Source organism: Poecile atricapillus, chromosome 1, assembly GCF_030490865.1.
Source record: "Poecile atricapillus isolate bPoeAtr1 chromosome 1, bPoeAtr1.hap1, whole genome shotgun sequence".
NCBI classification, from domain to species: Eukaryota; Metazoa; Chordata; class Aves; order Passeriformes; family Paridae; genus Poecile; species Poecile atricapillus.
Window position 1 is genome coordinate 100,171,390 of NC_081249.1, and position 7,690 is coordinate 100,179,079.

The window sequence follows — 7,690 nt, forward strand, 5'->3', positions numbered from 1 at the left end:
TAGCTGAGTTGTTCTTCAGCTCATTTGCAAAACCAAAGGCAAGGGTTTACACCACATACAGAAGAATGGCCTGGTGACTCCAGAAGAAATAACAAGCATTGTAATCAGTTTTCTGCAGCAAATTTCCTCCAGGAGGACATGAAGCAATTTCCACCCCATCTCCTCATAGATACTACCTGTCATTTGATGTTCAACTCTGGAGAGCTGAAGGCATTCCAAGTTTGGAAACTCATAAAGCCATGGGTCAGTTTGTGCAATATAGTGTATGACAAGAATCATTTTAATGAGCAGATATCCTTAAGGTATGCCATATATTTAGAGTCAGAGAATGTACTGCAAAGCTTATTACAAAGAGCTTTTGTTGTACCAAATGCAGCCAGCACTCTTGAAGTGCTAGTGTTTGTTTTTACTTAGGTTTACTGAAGATAAAGTCCCTCAGATGTTTGTTTTTTTACAAGTAGTATCCTGGGTAATATATCTTCTTGCAATAAAAATAAACTTTGTCAAATATTCTTAAGGAACAGAATCTTGTCCTCTTCTGTAAAGCTATATTTATTCTTTTCCAGGCTTTTACTAATACAACTTTTCATACAGGAATTTTTATGTCCTTAATTTCTAGACTCCTTTTTGTGATGCAGATTCCATCAATTTTCTTTACTTGAACAAAATCTTCCACCTTTGAAAGAATGGAAGCTTTAACTCAGCGATGTAGTCTCATGAGATTATTCCATCTTCTCTGTAAAGATGAAGTAAAATCTACTGATTAGACTTTCTAGAGAGGATGATTTTTTATTATTTTGTGCATTCAACTAGCTGATGCAGGGTATTTTATGTGGATTAACTTCCTCCTTCCCCAAGTGCATTTCAAGAAGTGACAGGGATAAAGTGATGGAAAGGAGGAAAACAGAACACTTTAAGAGCATGTTCAGATGGTGTCAGTTGCCAAAGCTCAGTTTTGGACAGAAGCATGAAAGCTAAGACTTCAGAGTTCCTGGCATTCCTAACATCGATTAAACCTCATTGGGAATGCAAGAACAGTAGTTATACTGGCACTCCTCCTTCTGCAAGGTAGGGAGGATCACAAATAGCTTAGCTCATGAAAAGAGATACCAGTATGTGTCTAGAAGAAAATGAATTCTCTTTCCTGCTGAATCAGCCACCTTGTTGCTGCAGAGCTGAATTAGCAACAATTGACATCTGCAACTGAATTAAGCTCAGATCTCCAGGAATTAGAATCCTGAAACAGAGATGAGTCGCTGCCACCATTACCACCATCTTAAATACTCAGAGTTGTGAGGCCATGGTATTGATGACAGATCTATGGTGGAGCAATCCCCTGAGGTGTAAGTAATGTTGCATGTGGAAAACCCCACCACTTGTTCAAACAAATCCATGGAGATCACTGGTTTAGTGTTACATGTTATATTAGAATGGCAAAATGACATTTGGGACAATTTCTTCCAGAGCTTCAGCATCACAGCTCATTTGCTTCAACTCAGAGAACTAGATCATGTTAATCATGAGCCATGCTGTCTAGTCTTTTAAATAAAATGTTTAATGCTAAAAGGCCAGTAAACAAGGCAATGTAGGGTATGAATGAAAGGCAATAATCTTGCTATGCTGAGCATTTTCCATAGTTGAGATTTTAAAGGTTACATGTGCTTGATCTAACAAGTCTACGATTGTATGTTTTGCCTAATTTGCATCCAGGTAGCAGCTGGACTCTAGTTTTTCTCCACCCCATCCTCTTCCTCTTTCTCAGGCTGTATTCATACAAGCTACCCATCTTCATTACAGAAAACTTTCACTTTTAAACTGTTCCAATACACAAAATATCCCAAATATACACAAGTCTGAGACATTGACTGCTCAGACAGAAAAGGGTGACTTACAGCTGCCTTGGGATCCAGCCATCAGCAGCTGAACCAGAAAGAGCAGGGCAGCAATGTGCTCATCACCTCCAATGCTTCCAGCAAGGGGCAGCTTTGGGGAGCCTCTGACTTGCTGGACTTGTGGTTAAAGCAAAGCCAGAGCTGTGAAGGACTGTTTTGTGCAAGAAACATGTTGTGTGTGGGAATCAGGAAGATCAAGGTAGCAAGGGCAGCAGCACCTAACCATTACTCTTCAGCAGTGAAGCTTAAGAATTAGGATGATTCCATCTCATAGGGAGGAATTAAAGAGCCAAGCCACTGGATGTGAAGTCCATAGTTATCCTTCAGTGTTCTGACTAGACACCTACAGGGTCTCTGATCTCAGCCTTTCTCTCATCAAATTTGGGTTGAAGAAGTTATACACCAGGGCATCACCCGGGTTGTACTCTCCCAGGCCTAAATGGAGATCTTTCTAAGTGGAAATCTGGACTTAAGTGACAGAAGTTGGTCAGATCTGGTATCTGCACATGTTGATGTCATGAGCTGGGAGGCAGTATAAAAATTTCAAGCTATGAGATTTTCATAGATTTTCAACGTGAGCAAGGAAATGCAGGTCAGAGATCGAGGGGTTTCTTACTTTTGTTTCAGTCCCTGGCAGATAGGCCTTGCCAGGCTGGAAGTTCACACAGGGTTGGGAAGCACTGACAACATAGTGCTAATGTAAGCTGACTTTCTTGTGTCAGGCCTCTTGCATGGAATTTTGGTGTTACTCTTCAAGAAAGATAATTATTTTCTTCCAGGAAACATATTTCTCCTTGAGGTTTTTTAAGTGATACTGTTATGGCTGGCAAGAGTGGACCAGAAAGGCAGCAGGAAAAACTTGAATCATCAGCTGCTGACATCCAAGTAGAAGAGCCTCTGGAGGCACATGAGATAATCTTGCTCCTGTGGGTTTCTGATGTCTCTTTTGCTTTGCTCTTGTATTTCTGCCTCAGCTGATCATGGCTCCAGTAACTCACAGTCCGTACAGCTCAGGCAGCAGAGTTGTCAGAAGTCACCTCTGCAGACATGCTCATTGCACTGTGGGTGTATCCAGCCTGATATTGAGCACAGTTTGGTCTGCTTTGGCACAACACACAACACACTCTCTTTCACTCTGCATCAAAGGAAAACTCATCAGTCAGGCTGGCTAAGAGACGTGAGCTGACCCGTCCTGACTGGGAGGAACAGACTCAAGCAGCTCCTTCTGTGAAGAAGACTTGGGGTAATGCTGCCAAAACTGCCCCTTCTCCCGCTTGGAGGAGGGAGGAATGCATGCACACAAACTCATAACAAAAAGCTATGTGTGGTGAGAGCTTTTGCAAACAAATTGCAGAATTTGATCCGAATACATTAGAAAAAGGGACAAGGTTGTGAAACAAAGGTCTTATTTTCTCTGCTGATTTGAATGCTGATTTTAGCTTAGTTTGTTAAAAAGTTCAGACATTGACAAAAGCAAAGACACAGGAACAAGCAGGATACCTTGTTCTACTTAGAAAATACTAAGTCCTTTCCAGAGAAGAAGAGAGAGAAGACATCCTCTCCACTCCACAGCTGTCTGAGTGCTCTCATGTCTTTATCTGATGGTATATCCCGTGACTCAGCATCAGGACTTAATAGAACCTCACTGTTTAGAAGACCAGGACTAAACAGCACTGCAGAGTTGCTTTCAGAGTTTCAGAGTTGCATTATGGGGCTTGCAGGACATGGTTCAGACTTATCAGGATGAGCAGAAATGAGCTGCAGTTTTATCAGCATCTGCAGAGTTCAGGAGACCAGCTGCTGAAGGAAGAGGGTTCAGACAGTGTAACATTGCAGGATTCTTGCAGAAATACTCTCAGAATTTTCAAATTGGGATAACAGGGTGAGGAGTATAGGAACAGAATAAGCATTGGTAGAGACAAGGAAAAGAGACAAGCTTTGCAATGAAGTGCTAGAAAGAAAACATCACTACATGCCCCAAAACAATACATGATGCTCCTTTTGTCTCCACAGCCTTGACCCCTTTCTGTTGGTTGGTACAAGTCCCTCCAGAGCAAAGAAGAAACAGCAAAATATAAACCACAGCTCAGTTCCACGTGGGAAGGAAAGATCCTGAGACTGTCAGGTAATCTCTACTGCTGAGCAGACCTGAGTCATCAATCTTTATTGGCCACCACATCTACTTTAAATCCCATTTTCTTTTCAAATGCCTGAAAGCAGTTGAGAAGGAAAGAATGGGTGTGTTGGCCTAGTAGTCATGTTTTAAGAGACAGAGAAAGTTTTTAGGAGAAAATAAGAACAAAATCAGATTAAACAATCACAAGGGTCACAGCAAGAGGGAAATGTGCAGTGCATCTTTCATGAAGGGTACAAGGCTTATGTAAATACTGTTAGTAGCTGTAATACATAGAGACTCCAGCAGCCAAACGAGGTCCTGTCATCACCTCTGGTATGCAGGGAAAACAGAATAACACTGTGAAAGAGGAATACTAATCTTAGTAATTTTATTCTCACAAATTTGCCATGTAAATTTGACAAACACCAATAACCAGGACTTGAGTTCTCATTCAAATCAAGTAAAGGCAGATCAAGTAAAGATATACACATGGTTTTCTCATCCAAAATTAGATCTTAACCTCCTGGTTAAGAGACCAGCTGGACTTTGAAGCTGGGCATATGCCTTAAGAGAATATTGCTACACACTTGCTTCTGCTGAGAAGACAGAAAGAAATCTGGCTCAGCTATAAATTCCAGTGAACTAGTATTTTTGAAGAACATTTGTTTTCATTTACCTCTTTGCCTTGAGTATGTTTTCATAATAAAGCTTTAAAATTGTCAAAATGTTCGTTTTGGCAGTTTGAAACTCAGTTTACAATCTTGGTTTGGACAGAACTGCTGCTGACTTAGAATGCTGGTTTGAGAATCAGGCTTAATTAACATGCAGAGTTCCATTTCTGATTAGTCTGATCCAAGCCCAAGAGACATTAATAAGCTGGGTCTCTAGCCATGAAGATTTTGCTGATGAACTAGATTTAATGGGACTTTAAGGGGGAGGGGGAAACAACGTTATTTTAGTAGATGCAAGATATCACAGTTTAAGAATATTAAAAAAAATTGTGAACTCTAAATTTTTTCTGCTGATATATAAAAAAAGTCCTGTGGCCTTTAAGAAATCCTGTTTATCTAAACCTTTTTTTTTTTTTTTTTTTTTTTTAAGCTACTTCTGCTATATGTTTTATCTAAATGGATTATAATAGAAGGAAATTCAATTACTTTGGTGCTCCTTGGCAGAACTTGTTGTAGCTGTCAGTCCTGCTGCATTGCACATACAGCCACAGTGGCATTTTGTGCTGTGCAATGCAGCACTCTGCAGAAACACCCGAGGTAGTGCTGAATTAGCCTGGCCTGGGAGCTGGACAGGCTGAGGTGGGAGCACTGCCACGGGAACTGGGGGACCATTGGCCACAGCTACGCAAACCACTAATTCACAGGTAGTCTGGGAATTTCTAAGCCACACCATATTGTGCAGGGAGGACATAATTTTTTAAGACACTTGAATACCAAATAATGGTACACTTCCATTCTCCTCTCCTGTTCCTATTTTTTTATTTCTTTTGACCTGCATTAAATTTATGGGTGGATGGTGGTACCTAGGTTAATGCTAAAAGGGGTGAAGGAAGCTTAAAATTTTTGTTATTCCCTTCCCTTCTCTAGTACATCTTATATTTTCTCAAATGTTTTTAACGTCAGTACTGGATTCTTTTCCATAACTACAGAATGAAAAACCCATAAAAAATATAATGCCCTTATAAGCCCAAGAAACTTGGCAGAAGAAGCTAAGTAACTTAAATCATTTTTGTAAGCCAGTGAGATACCAAATGGATGGTGTTCTAGCAAAGTTATCTAATAAATTACCCATGTGCAAGCCACTGCTTTCTCCTCCTACTTTCAGTTGTGTGGTAGTTTCAGTTTCAGGGCAGCTCCGAAGACTGAGTTAATGGGCAAATGACAGATGGATTTTACATATGAGCGAGAAAAATAAAAAGAAAATATTCACTGCTGAGAAATGAAGTCAGAAAACATCTGTAACTCAGATTTTAGACAGCATTTCATGAAAGCAGAGTATAGAGCACTACCACTTTGGGGATTCACAAAGCAGAGGAACTCTTAAGTTGCTGCAAAGACAACTATTCCAACTTAATGTACTTTTTTTCCCCTTCTAGGTTTATTTGAAAATTGATCAGTGATACTGAATAGTAATGATTTTTTAAAATTGCCCAAATCTGGTATTTCAAGTGGTCATAAAGCAATGAGAAGCATTTAATGATTGTATTTATTTAAAAATAATTTACCTACTTTTTGGAACAACACTGCACAATTTTACCTGTTTTCTTTTTTGATTTATTAAATAATTTCACTCAGAAGAAAAGTTAGCTTAGAAAAGCACCTAGCTCTGACTTGAAGATAACAACATTTTGAAAACTTTATGTTCAGCTAAACTGTTCTTTCCAATTTCTTATTCTCCAGATGAGGAAATAAAACTTTGCAACATGGCAAATTAATGATGCCAGAGAAAACACAGTCCTCCTTCAAAAAGTAATTTCATGAACATGCAAGTTGCTATGATTTAGCCAAAATAAATATAAAATTTTAATGCACTGGATGTTATTCATATTCTGGGTACCAGAATCTTGAAATATGTATTGTTGGGCTTCAGAGTTAGAATGCAATTACTGCATTTGCTAAAATTCTAGGTTGCCCAGTCACTTCACAATGCTGTCACTGTGTATACAATATTAGCTAATAAACCAGCACAAAGCATGTCAGAAAGGTGATGCATAATTTACTAAAGACAGAATTAGTTATGTTTCCCTCACATCCTGCTAATTTCATTGGAAAAGAGGTGGTATGGATGCCTGGAGCCTTTCCTTAGCTGTGCAGATATACAACTGCTGCATTTCAAAATTACTTTAGAGGCTGACAAGCTAAGAAAATTTGCAAAGGTGTGGGAAAAAGATAGAAGACCTTTTCAGTACCTATGGGTGGTATTCAGCATATGATTCCCATCAGTTTAGAGGGGTTTCTCCCTTATTAGCCATACATCATTTCTGAGACAGTAGGAGACTATCCACTCCAGAAAACTAGTAACACCTTTCTAAATTTTCCCACCTCCTTTGGCTGGACATCACTTGAGATCCAAGATTATTTGAACAACCTTGAACTCCCTCATATTAACAACATAGGAGAAAGTTAAAAACATATGGATTACAAAAAATGGTTTAAAATTCTCATTATATTCATCCTAGGTCTGGATTGTGCTCTTTTATTTTTGCATATCATTAGCTTTACAGGAAGGAAAAGCTGAATCTCAGATGCCATGGAGATTCAAGGTAACTTCTCCATTTCAGAATGTATTGTTCAGTATGACCACAGCTCAACTTAACTATAGATGCAGAGAAAAATCAGTTATTGCCTGGAAGAATAAATTCACTTGGAAAAATCTGTATGAGCCAAACAAATAACTTCGTTTTTAAATCGAAAAAGTTGGTAGCAAAACACAACAGTGATTGAAACAATTTTCCAATGCTATTATGAACCTCAAGGATTTTTTTTTTTTTTTAGTAAAAAACTGATCCCAGGTAGTTTTAAGACAGCTAGGACTCCTTCAAATGTTTTAAAACTCATAATAATCTGAGATGTATTGACTTCTAAACCTGGCTATAAACATCCAAAGGGAAAATGACTTAACAATATGCCGTATATGATCTTTGAGTTCTGAGAAAGATGAAATTAACTGG